Raw genomic sequence first — 12506 nt, 5'->3', positions numbered from 1 at the left:
GGTTTTGTAGGTCTTCATAGAGCCATTTAATTTCAGCTTCTTCAGCATTACTGACTGGGAGGCATAAATTTGAATTACTCTGATACTGAATGATTTGCCTTGGAAATGAACAGAGATCATTCTGTCGTTTTTGAGATTGTACCCAAGAACTGTATCTCAGATTCTTTTGTTGACTATGATGGCTGCTCCATTTCTTCTAAGGGATTCTTGCCCACAGTAGTCGATATAATGGTCTTCTGAGTTAAATTCAGGAAAATCATATTTATTTGGGAAAACCATATATCAGTGCGAAAAGAATGAGTGAAATGAACACTTATCACACATGTGACATGTGCCCATTGCTGTATACGCAGCTCAGGAAATCCACATGTATCTTTATGAGACACATGTTAATCATCTCTACTTGACAGAAGAGAAAACTGGGTTGCAAGAGGTAAGTGACTTGCCCAAGGTCATATCATCCATGAGGGGCAGAACCAGGGTTTCAACCTAAGACTTTGCAAATTCCAAGTCATAATCTTCTCATTTAGCCCCTAGCCCTTGAGTATCTGTTACCATATTTTAGGTACATCAGTGAAGGACAGCAGTAGAGAAACCAGGAGAAAAGGACCCAGATTTGAGGAGAAATTGCTGAGAAAGCATTCACTGACCAAGGGCACTCTGAGTAAACTCGGTTGAGTGAAGGATTCACCACTCTGGAAGGTGAAGTACATACATATACCTAAGTATCTTGGATTCCCAGGCAGAAATATGGGAAAAATTAATTTGTGTCCCATGAATTTATTCACCCCAAGTAGATCTTAGAAATGTGCCTAGGAGAGAAAATAAAATTTTCTGTGTCAGGATATGAAGAATGTCATATATAAGTGGATTGAAAAAGAGTTGCCTCTTCTCTAAATATACATAAAATAAATACTCATTATGAAAAAAGTTGACCATATTATATTAGCATACTGATTTTTTTTTCAAATCCAAGATGTTTGTCATTGACAGAGAGATGCAACATTAGTTTATGTACCCCTAAAATAGAAAAAAAAAGTGTTTCCAATTATAGGTAGAAAGTGCCACTAATTATAGGACACATGCTGATTTCAGAGGTGTTAAAATGGGAATACATCCGTATCCTAAATGAATATTTTCTTCTCATCTAATTTCTATGTATAAATTGAGGACATGCCACAATATAGATAATTTTGTGTACTGGCTTTTCACTTGCTTCAACATTTTCTATTGGAACTGAAATTTTTGAAAATCATAATTTTAACATCTACATAATATTTCATCATGAGGCTAAGCCATAATTTAATAAGCTGTGTTATTAGGCAGTAGGTTTATTTCTTCATGCTTCATTATTATAATGAATGTCACAGTAAAAAATTTTTGAATCTATTTAATGAATGTTAGTACTCATGTTTGATGATTTCCTTAAAAGGGATTCCCACAAATCAAATTTGTAAATTAATAGACATACTTTTTTTTTAAGACTTTACCTCTATATTTCCCAAGTGCCTCAGAGAAAAGTCATTTTATTTATACTAGAAAAGCAAATTTAAAATCAGAGACAGTAAGACCCATAAAGCCAGTCCTTAAAGGCCCTTCCCAGAATCTAGATTCTACCAGTGAAAGAAGTCAGGACTCACTAGACCTATACTTTATGCTGGCCCTGCCCAATCCATTCTTACTTCTCTTGATCCAGAGTCAGTTGCAAAGCATGCGTCATTTCTAGGCTGTTTCTACTGCACAGACTCAGAAGAATGCCATGTCATCTGCCCCTCCAAATGAGTATGAATAGGAAGCATCACCCTGAGACACTGTAACCTCCTGAGTTTCATCTTCTCAGGCCAGTGGACAAATTCCTAGGCGATAATCTTACTTTGGCTATGTCTTCTCATCATCTCACCTTTATTTGACAATTTCCAGCAAACCCAAAGAAACTGTCTATGTATTTTCTGAATGTGTACACGCTGACACACTATGCTGACCAATTTAAGGTCAAGAGACCCCAACAACAACAACAACAAAGTGACCTCAACAGTAGCTGCTTTTCCCATCTGTAGTTTTTGCTTTTATGAACACAATCTTTTATGGGATTCTCACCAAAGAGGGCAGAGAATCAAACCTAACTGCACTCTGAAGCCAGATTGGTTAAATTTAAGTTCAACACAGGATTGCTGGCTACAATATGTGAGTGTTAATAGCAGCTTTCCAGATGGCTTACCTTATTCAAGCTTGTTTTTCAGTTCAGTGAGTCCATCGAAGATGGGATTCATCTACGAAAGAGGAAATATGGAAGAATTAGTAGGATTATATAAATTAAAACAAGATATATAATGTAGCACATTCATATGAGTTCATTGCTTTTCAGTACAAAAAACGAAACCACACTCCATAATTTAGGAGAAGAACAAAAATGCTATAACAGAGAACAATGTTCCTACCAAGTCACTTCAATTCCATCTAGAGAATTTAGACCCATGATGAGTCTAGCCTTAAGAAATGATCTAGCAAGATGAAACCAGAGTCATTGTAGAGTCATGTAATCTCTTTAACTTCAATTTTGTGACTGCAAAGAGCCACAGAAGTAGCCCATCTCTTCAGCTCATGGAGGGGTTTCATGAATCAATCCAATCTAATTATAAAATGCCTCTGAGATGGCAAGTGCAACATGTCTGTGTTCTTCTATGATCTGTCTTCTCCAGAGGTATTTCCCTGTGTTGATAAGCAACATTAATTCACCCCTGTGTGGAAATGACGGGTCTAATCCTAAATCTGTAATCATCCACATGGATTCCTTTCCTCAGTAAAAAGGAATGCCAAAAACATTCTGATGCAATTGCTATTGTTCAGTTGCTCAGTCATCTCCAACTCTTTGTGACCCCATGGACTGCAGCACACCAGGCTTTCCTGATCTTCTGGTGCAATAGAATTCTTTAATTAAAATATGCAATAGCCATGGCTTCCCTTTGACTATGTTTATTATCATTACAAAGAAATGCATAATTCATCATGATCAATGTGCTTTGTTATTTTTATGAAGGAACTAAGAGTACAAGGAGTTTCAACAGAAACCTTACGATTCCTTTAAGATTCTAGAGCTCTACCCCTTCAGATACTTTTAAATATCATGACTTAAGATTGTGACCCTTTTATTCTAATATGCCAACAATGTCAGACATAAAGACACAAACTCACTTTCAGAGCCGTCAGATGAAAATTGTTTTCATTTATGTGTGTTGACATTATTAACATAAACATTTTTATTCAAATACACAGTCTTAACATTTCATTTGTCTTCAGTACCATTCTGCTACTAAGCTCTATGTAACATTTCAAAAGAACATATTTCATGCTTTACTAGTTATAAGACATATGAAATGGCAGTATTAGAAATCAGTCTTCATTAAGATCATGTGAAAAGACAAATTGACATAGGAAGTTCCACTAGAAAGGGAAAACAGTTTCTTGAGTTTTCAAAGGACACTGTGCTAGCTATAATTCATCTAGGTTGGCATCTTCCCAACACACCTAATACAAAAATCTTAACTAAATTTTAACTAAACTGATCAAATATATTTTATGGTGAGTCCCATACATGTTAAATTCATCATCTAATTAGCTTCCAGGTTCCAACTCATATTTACAGACAATCGCCAAGCCAATTTATGTATATCATTTTAAAATTATTCATCAAAACCAGTAATCATTTTCTGATACTCTTATTACTGTTCTCTCAGATGAGAGCTAAAGTAAGTGCTTTAGGAAATGTCCTCAGAATGCCCTTCACATAACTCTGTCATGAAAGTGAAAGTGTTATTCACTCAGTCATGCCCCCCTCTGCGACCCAATGGACTGTAGACAGCCAGGCTGTGTCTGTGGGATTCTTCAGGCAAGACTACTAAGATTACTAATTGAGTGGGTAGCCATTCCCCTTTCCAGAGGATCTTCCTGACCCAGGAATCGAGCTCGGGTCTCCTGCATTGCAGGTGGATTCTTTACTGTCTGAGCAGCCAGGGAAGCCAAAGAATACTGGAGTGAGTAGCCTATCCCTTCTCCAGGGGAACTTCCTGACTCAGGAATCGAGCCCAGGTCTCCAGCATTGCAGGCAGATTCTCTACTGTCTGATCCACCAGGACAGCCCAATTCTACCATAGTGTGTTTCATATAATATGATGATTGATGGTTTAGTATGTCTTTCTTCCTCATTATACTGCAGTGTGTAAGAGAAGTGGCCACATCTTAAGCACTGATGAGGCAAAAATATTAACAGGTGTGTTCACAATTCTGTGCAAACAAAACAAGCAAAACACCGGTAGGCTTTGCCACTTGGATTGCTCCACATCTTCCCTATACCACTCCCCTTTCATTGGAACACAATTCTTTTCATTTCCGGATGAGTTTTTAGGCTTCTGTGACATAGCATTGGAATAACTGATAGAGAACACAGCTGACAAGTGGAAGGACAGGGCCAAGAGGGCTGATTCTCAGGAGAAAAACAGAGAGAAGAGGACATGCATTGTTCAGATGGAGATTATATAGTGTGGGGGAAGTTTGGTGAATCTAGGGGAAGCAGTGACAGAGGTCAGAAAAGGGTAAATAAAAGACAAAGAAGGGGAGGGGGAGAGAGAGCACTAATTAATTATTCAGTTGGTTAGCTTCTGGGCTAGAAAGAAACTCTAGGGATAAGTGGTGCTAAAGAATAGGGTAGAATAGAATTTTCAGACGTTTTGGGATAAGGTCTTTCTTCATTGGTCTTTGAGAGAGATTAAAAATGACTGAAGTCTATTTGGGCATTAATGGGCTTCTTCAATAAGAAAATATTCTACATTGATCAATGGATCTTTAAATTTAATGATATTACAGTTACTTATGCATCTTGCACTGTAAAATTATATTTCTGATAGTTCACTGAATGAAAAGAATGCCTGAATGAGAAAAATTATTCACTGAATGAGTAAAATTGTGTACAGTTAATTTTTCCACTAAGGGAAAAAAATTAAAAGAATATAAGATAAGTAAAAGATTTAATACCTCATCATGTACACATAATAACCCTGTTCATCTTTCTTTAATCATGAATAAAAACCATGCTAAAAAGATAATTAAATGAACACAACATAAGTCTTAGAATGGAAGCAGAGAAAATAATGAAATATCAAGTTTCGAGTTAGACAAAATGAAAGTTTCATTTATTTAGTACAAATTAAGTTGGAGAAAATTGTCAGATACTGAAGACTAAAAGACACTGTGTCCTGAGGAGGCTTGATGGTGGGTGAGAGAAAGGAGCCCCCAGAGCAATTATATTGTTCTTAATAAAGGGAAGCTCACATGCTACAGAGACATGAAAGGAAGAGCCTTCTAAGGGTCAGGACTCTTCATCAAACTCACACCTCACGGATGGGCATAGTCCACAAAGCAGAGAGAAAATGTACCTGGCAGAAAACAAGACTAAACAAACAAACGAAACCTGTATATGTAAGCATTAGGGGCACTGATAGACAAGTTATCTTTGGAAATTTCAAGAAGGCTTTAAGTTTAGAAACTGTGGTGTTTTCCATGGGAGGGTGTGAAGTGAGGGGCTTGGGATGGTAGTGGCTGAGGATGGAGGTCTGGCTCAGATGAGGAAGGCCATGAAAAAATAATGCATGATTAATTAAGAAAGGACTTTCCTGAAGATGAAAGGGGGGTGAGTTATATAGACACACCGACACACATACGCCCGCACTTATCTGTTTATCTTCAGGTAGAGGAAGTCTGTGGTATTGCAGAAAGATGAGCCTATAGTAGACATAGCTGGTGACAATGAATCCAGTGTGGGTGCTGAGCAGTAGTCCATGGGAAAGATGGCCAGGGAACAAGAAGAGAGGCTAGAACTGAAAGGCATTTTGAGAGTCAGGATTGACAGGATGTGATGACTGACTGGATGTGACGGGTGAGGACAAGGGAGAAACAGACAAAGGCACAGAGGCTTGTGGTTTCAGAGATGGAGTGTATGGTGGTGGCTCCATTAGCCAAGATGGGATATGTGGAGAGAGCACTCCTGAGGGGAAAGACAGTACCTTCGGTCTTGGACACATTGTACTTTAAGTATCTGTAAGACACCGAGGGCTTTTAGCCATAAACAGTATTTTCTGCACTAAGGAAATATCCTGGCTTTGTTGATACAATGAGGTCCACCTTATGGACATGAGACAAAGCAAGCCGAGGTGAAAACCCTGGTCTCGGAGGAAGGATGGAACAGTATTGAAGAGAAAGTAAGGCAAGAACTGCTAAGGATGGATCTTGAAAATGAAGAGGAAAGCCAAGATACTGAGAGGATCTAAGAATCTGAATCGAAAAGAAGTTCAAGAAAAATCAAGTGTGTATTTTCCATTAAAAAAAATAAATAAAGGTGAAAGAGAATTCAAGATACTGACTTAGAAGACTTTCATTTTCTACATCTGAAAATTATCAAGGGATATCGATAAACTCCACAGTGAAGAACATGTGAGAATATTAATCTTTTCAGCAGTTACAAAGTAAAAGTGTTTCTGAATTCTAAATGATGATACATATATATTTGCCCTAAAATAGATATATTGAGTAAACATAAATGTTCCTTCCTCTTCCCTCCCTCCCATCATTCCTATCGGCTTTCAGATACCATAAGCATTTATTGAGCATTTACTTCAAAGAGCACTTGCAGGGAAATGAGAGCTTCATATTCAAGTCTAGATAAGTTTGGTTCCAAAATCCAGAGGGACGATATCAATTAATTTTAACTCCAGGAACTGGAAACAGCTTCCAGGAAGAGGTGACAACGAAGTTGGACAGATGAGTGTGGTTTTAGCACTTGGAGAAAATGTACTGTGAAAATTAGATTCTTAATGAAAATCATCTTAAATAAGACATCGTTTTTACCAGGCAAATGTAATCCCCAGAATTTCTATATTCTTGCTTGAAGATTTAAAATGGCTGCCTTGGACAGGCACGCTCTTTGTTCTGTGAACTTCTTACATAAATGATGACCCAAATCAATGAAAGATTTAATCCAAACCGATGCAAATGCAAATGCCCTAGTTTCAGACAGCTGCAATGGTTATTTCTGTACATCTGGGAAACAGCTGTTGAGCCTCATTTTTTTACACTGGTCTTTGTTTAACTCCGAATTAGTGTCAAGATGGAAAGGAATGTAGGTGATTAGAAGGTATTGTAGTAAATATCCCAGAAATATGCAGGAGTTTCTGAGCAAGCTTTTTTTTTTTCCCCCTGATGGAGCTTCCAAATCCATCCCCCCAACCCCCTCACAGAACTGGTATGATAGAATGTTCTTCTGGGTTACCTTTCCAAATCCAAACTCTGAGAGCACCTAGACTGGCTGGAAGAAATAGCTTGCTTAATGATTCCTGAAGCACGCTTCCCCAGTGATGGCACAGAGCAAGGCGTGGATAGTCAAGTCTAAGTCATTACTCACCAGGATGCAGAGGTTGTGACAGGACAGACCGAAGCTGATGCTGCCAGTCAGAGGCAAGGTGCAGGGCTTGGTCCTTGCTGTAGGAAGCTGTAGAGCCGGGGCATCTGAGCCAGGCAACTGACGAGAATTCTTCTTCTTGGGATTCATACCACAACAATAGGCTAATAGATTGATGCCATAAAGGCATTGACCTTTGTGGGCAAGAACAGTTTCTCCGAGGAGAGAAAAAGATGTACTACCCCCCTGCTTGCTGTAGTTTTCACAGTGACTGACAGCATGGGCGGGCCCCAGCCTCCAGGAAGCACAGGCATGGCCTTCTGCATTGTTATCCTTTGATTAACTTATGACACACTTTGCAACATAAAATTCTTACAGGGAAATTGCTCCTTAATGCCGGCTGTAACATCGACAAACTTTGCCAATAAAAGTTAAAATATATCCAGAAGCAGCTCAGCTTGGGATAATGTATTTGTGTGTGTGTGTGTGTGTCCATGTGCATTTGTGTGCATATGCACACATGTGGGCAGAGGGGACACTTTTTGGCCTTCACATTCTCTGCCTTGTAATACTGTTATTCAAGTGCAGTATTTAGAAAAAGCTTCTTACATGTTATGGGCATGCTGCACATGGAGAGACTTAAGCAAGGCCAAGATGAAAATAAATAATGCATGAAGTCAGAGGCCTGAAGCAAATGTTAACTAATTTCAAAATGGGTCAAAATCACAACAATTAAGTCTCTGACATGTGAAGTCATTTTTTTCTCACTAAAATATTAACCAACTTGCTTCACTTCTACTAGATTGATTTGTAGAGCATGAAAGGTCATTTTGGAGGCAGAGGGGGAATTTGGCTTCTACAAGCCATCCATAATGAGAGCCAATAAATTAGGTAAAGCTCCTGTTTACCTAAGCTGAAATATTGATGTCCAAGCCCACATCGAATGCAAATCTCTACATTAATCATTTTTCTCCAGTCGGGGAATTCAGACCATGGTAACACATGCTTTGATAGACCTATACATCATAGTTACAGCAACATTAGACAGTGCCTCAGTGACAGAATACAAATATATTGCATTGGATTTCCTTCATTTTCCCCAGCCTGACTTTTATTTGTGTCTGCAAACTCTGCTCTGGGTGGGTGAAGTTTTGACATGGATTTGGGGGAGATCTTCGGCTCAGTAAATAACTGAAGATTGGTAACAAGGATTTTATTTTCTTGGTTATCCGCCAATCAAATCAAGAGAACTTTCATATCTAGTTCCTTAAGCAGAGCACTGTGATGATCAAGTTCCCTGGGTCTGTCCAGGCTTCTCCCACTCACGCAGGAATATCACTACAGCTGCTTTTCTCAAAGCATGATCTGTGAACATTTTGTATCTGATTATCTGAATGCTTGTTGGGAAATGCAATTTTCTAGGCCCTATAGGAGGAGGACATGGCAACCCACTCCAGTATTCTTGCCTGGAGAATCCCACGGACAGAGGAGCCTGGCATGCTACAGTCTATAGGGTCGCAAAGAGTCGGACACGACTGAAGTGACTTGGCACGCACACACACACACATACTGGGTATACTCAATCTGATTCCCTTACTGGGGCCAGGAAATCTTTACTTTTATGGAGGCCCCCAATGTTCATTATTTACATCATTGTTTGATAATTGCTACAGGCAGCTATCAGCTTTAGATTCTTCAAGCTCGCTCTGATCTTATTATTTTTTTACTCAAAGTCATTCTGACAATAAATATGTTCCAAATCTCTACTGAGTTTCATATGTAACCCTCTTCTTCTACTTAGCTAGATACCCTGCTCAATTTCACTCATCGTTCAGATTCTTATTTTTTCTATTTGCAGAAGAATTCCAAATCAGTCTTTTCAACAGTGATGCTTGACCTGAGCTTTAGATTCATTTCTGAAAATACCTGTTGGATCTCTCTACTGGGTACCTTAATGTCAATACATCCCAAACTGAACTATGCCTGCCACCACCCATCCGGACAGAAGTCCTAATATTTTCATTTACCCTTCTACCTTCCTATAATTTTTATCCAGTAAGTCATCAAATTAACTTGCCGTGTCATCTCTCCATCATCTCCACTGGGATACTTGCTGTTTTGTCCTTCTGGCTTTGTCCAAAGTTCAGGCCTTCATCACTCTCCGCTGTTCCACCCTAACAGACTTCTTACTATTCTTGTCTTTTGTTTTAAACTTGTAAAATCAACCTTCCATGTAGCTGCTGAGTAGTCTTTCTAAAGCTAAATCTGACTAAATCTGACTGCAGGATTGTCTGGCATGACATACAGGCCCATACTCATTTTCCATCAATCTTCACCCTGACTCTAGACTTTTAATATAACAGTTTGTAGTAACCTTACATAGACCACACTTTTTCAAAAGTCTCCTGTTTTTCTTCTGCCTGAAACTCCCTCTTCTCAATCATTTCCACTTATAAAAGTATTACTCAATAACAGTAATAAGTGTTACAAATGTTATTTTATAATCATATTATCTGACATTGATTGAGTTCTTTCTCTGTGTTAAACATTGAGTTCAAGGTTCCTTTTGATTCTCAAGGATCAAAACGTGGACACTTCCCTTAGCAATCTTCTTAATAAACCTCGGTCAGGTCATTTTTCCCCTCAGGGTTTTCCTTAATCTCTAGTATAGGTCATTTCTTTTCTTATTAGCACCAAGACTCCTTGTGCTGACTTCAGAGAAAACATTTAGCCTACTGTACTGAAATAGTTCATTTTTGTTCTCTGCTTTCCCTTAATCAGTAACTTCCCTGCTCCGTAAGGACAGAGCCTCTGTCTTATTCAGCTCCATTTTCCAAGCATGTAGCCCCTATTCTGGTGCATGAGAAGATGATTCCCGCTCAGTGTTCGCTTCACCTAGCAGAGCTGATTCAGTGGTGCAGAACGTCACTGTGAGAAGTCCTCTCTGCATATTTGTGTGTGTGCTTCAGTCATATCTGACTCTTTGCAACCCCAGAGACTACAACCCGCCAGACTCCTCTGTCCATGAGATTCTCCAGACAAGAATACTGGAGTGGGTAGCCATTCCATTCTCCAGGGGATCTTCCCAAACCAGGGATCAAACCCGGGTCTCCTGTATTGCAGGCAGACTCTTTCCCTTCTGAGCCATCAAGGAAGCCCTCTCTGCATATTTAATGGGAGACTATTTGATCTAAGGCCTTGACCTTCAAGGGTAGAGGCCGGCCCATGCTCATGTTTATATCCCCCTATAGTAACTGGCACTGCATCTTCTATATGATGAAAGCTCAAAGGTGTGAGAAGAGATTTAACTGTTACTCTCTGGATTTCAGGAATATTAAAGTGATGTTCAGCTCTGCTAAATTTTAGAAAAACAGAATACACAGAGTCATTGTGAGAAGCAAAAATCATTAGGCGCTCTAGCCATATTTAAGCAGTGCGATGTCAGAGTGGATGTTCATTAGACTTAATGGATTTGAGTGTGTCAGACAGAATAAATGTAAGAACTTCTGAGTGAGAGCAAAAAGGGACTGAAATGGAACCCTGTGGTGAAAACGGCAAATTGCTTCTTGTAGAGAGACAGAAATCTCAAGAATTAAGGGGTTCCATGACATGCACTTTTTTACACTAAGTGTTTAAAAATTGTTCAGTAATCATGTAATTTGGATTATATCTGAATATGATGATTAATGCAATGACAGTGAACCAGTGTTTCACTTATTAAGTGCACAGTCTGGCCCAGGTATTTCACTCTACTGCTAGGCTTGCCTTTTCTCCCATTTCACACATGACGAAACTGAGGCTCAGAAGGATGAGTAATTTTCTTAAGGTCACTCTTTAATATATTTCATGCAATATTCTGTATATTCATTCACGTAACAAGTACATGCTGAACAATAACTGTGCCACACACTGTACCAGGACCTTAACATACAAGAACAAATACGAACTTAAGGGAATTCATAGTCTGGGGCTATACGGTCATGGGAAATAATACAGAAGATATAATGCAGCAGTTTCCCTGAGAGACCGATCCTGTGGGAACTATGATGAAGGCTACTGTACTCCGGTAAGTTGGGTCTCCAGTTCAGCTTGGAGTCAAAAGGCATATAAGGCATCATGGAATACTTCCCAACAAGTCACAAACAGTCTGAGTCATATTTTAGACGGAGGGAATGGAACCTGACCCAGAACTTGGTCCTAGTCCATCTTTCTCATCCCTGCTTTGACTAGAACATGTGTGAGAAATGGCCGGTCATCTTGATTTTGCACTCCCATCTGGATTTTGGACACCTTGAGGGATGATGCTGAATAGATCCCACATCCTACAAAGCTGTTCTTCCAAAGTGCTCGGTGGAGACACAGGTGTGTGTCATGGAGGGGTGCTGACATTTTGTCCTACACATCTGTACGCATTTCTGGTGGCTCAGTGGTAAAGAATCCGCCTGCAATGTGGAAGACTCAGGTTCGATCCCTGGGTCAGGAAGATCTTCTGGAGAAGGGAATGGCAACCCACACTTCAGCATTCTTGCCTGGGAAACCCCATGAACAGAGGAGCCTGACGGGCTACAGTTCATATGGTAACACAGAGTTGGACATGACTGAGTGACTAAGCAACAAGATGCTTCTGTACACGTCACTGGTGCCTGTTAACGCAGGCGTGAGCACTGTCAGCGACAGCCCAGTTCCAGTCATTCTGCTAGGTCTTTAACATACCTTACCTGACTTGTTCCTCACAGTGATTCTACAAATTGCTTTACTTGCCTCTAATGCATGGATAAAATCTACCCACGTCTTACAAGTTTAAACAACTGTCCCCAAATGATATATAACACACGAAAGAGTCAAGATCTGAACCAAGAATTCAATGGCTTCAAAAATTCTTTATCTGCCTGTTTGGAATCAGAAAAAAGGAAACAAATCTTATTCCATCCTTTTGGTAAGCTCTCCTCCAGCATCCTGGCAAGGTGCGTTCTTCTCCTAGTCCGGTCTTCAAAGGAGAAAAGACAACCCCCTGCTTCTCTATCCGCTTCTCAATGAGTGGCAGACTCTCTGGGCCCTT

General features: G+C 39.5%; 1 protein-coding gene across 1 annotated transcript in view; it reads right to left on the bottom strand.

Annotated features, from left to right (window-relative positions):
- TENM4 (teneurin transmembrane protein 4) overlaps positions 1–12506 on the bottom strand; it is a 3327204-nt gene that overhangs the window by 2001648 nt on the left and 1313050 nt on the right. The window contains exon 5 of the mRNA XM_070782510.1: positions 2219–2270. The gene's annotated coding sequence lies outside the window, so the exon portion shown is untranslated. The remainder of the gene's footprint in view (positions 1–2218; positions 2271–12506) is intronic.

Source organism: Bos indicus, chromosome 29 (genome assembly GCF_029378745.1).
Source record: "Bos indicus isolate NIAB-ARS_2022 breed Sahiwal x Tharparkar chromosome 29, NIAB-ARS_B.indTharparkar_mat_pri_1.0, whole genome shotgun sequence".
Classification (NCBI taxonomy): Eukaryota; Metazoa; Chordata; class Mammalia; order Artiodactyla; family Bovidae; genus Bos; species Bos indicus.
Note: the sequence above shows the minus strand (reverse complement) of the source record. Positions and strands in the feature narration are given on the sequence as shown.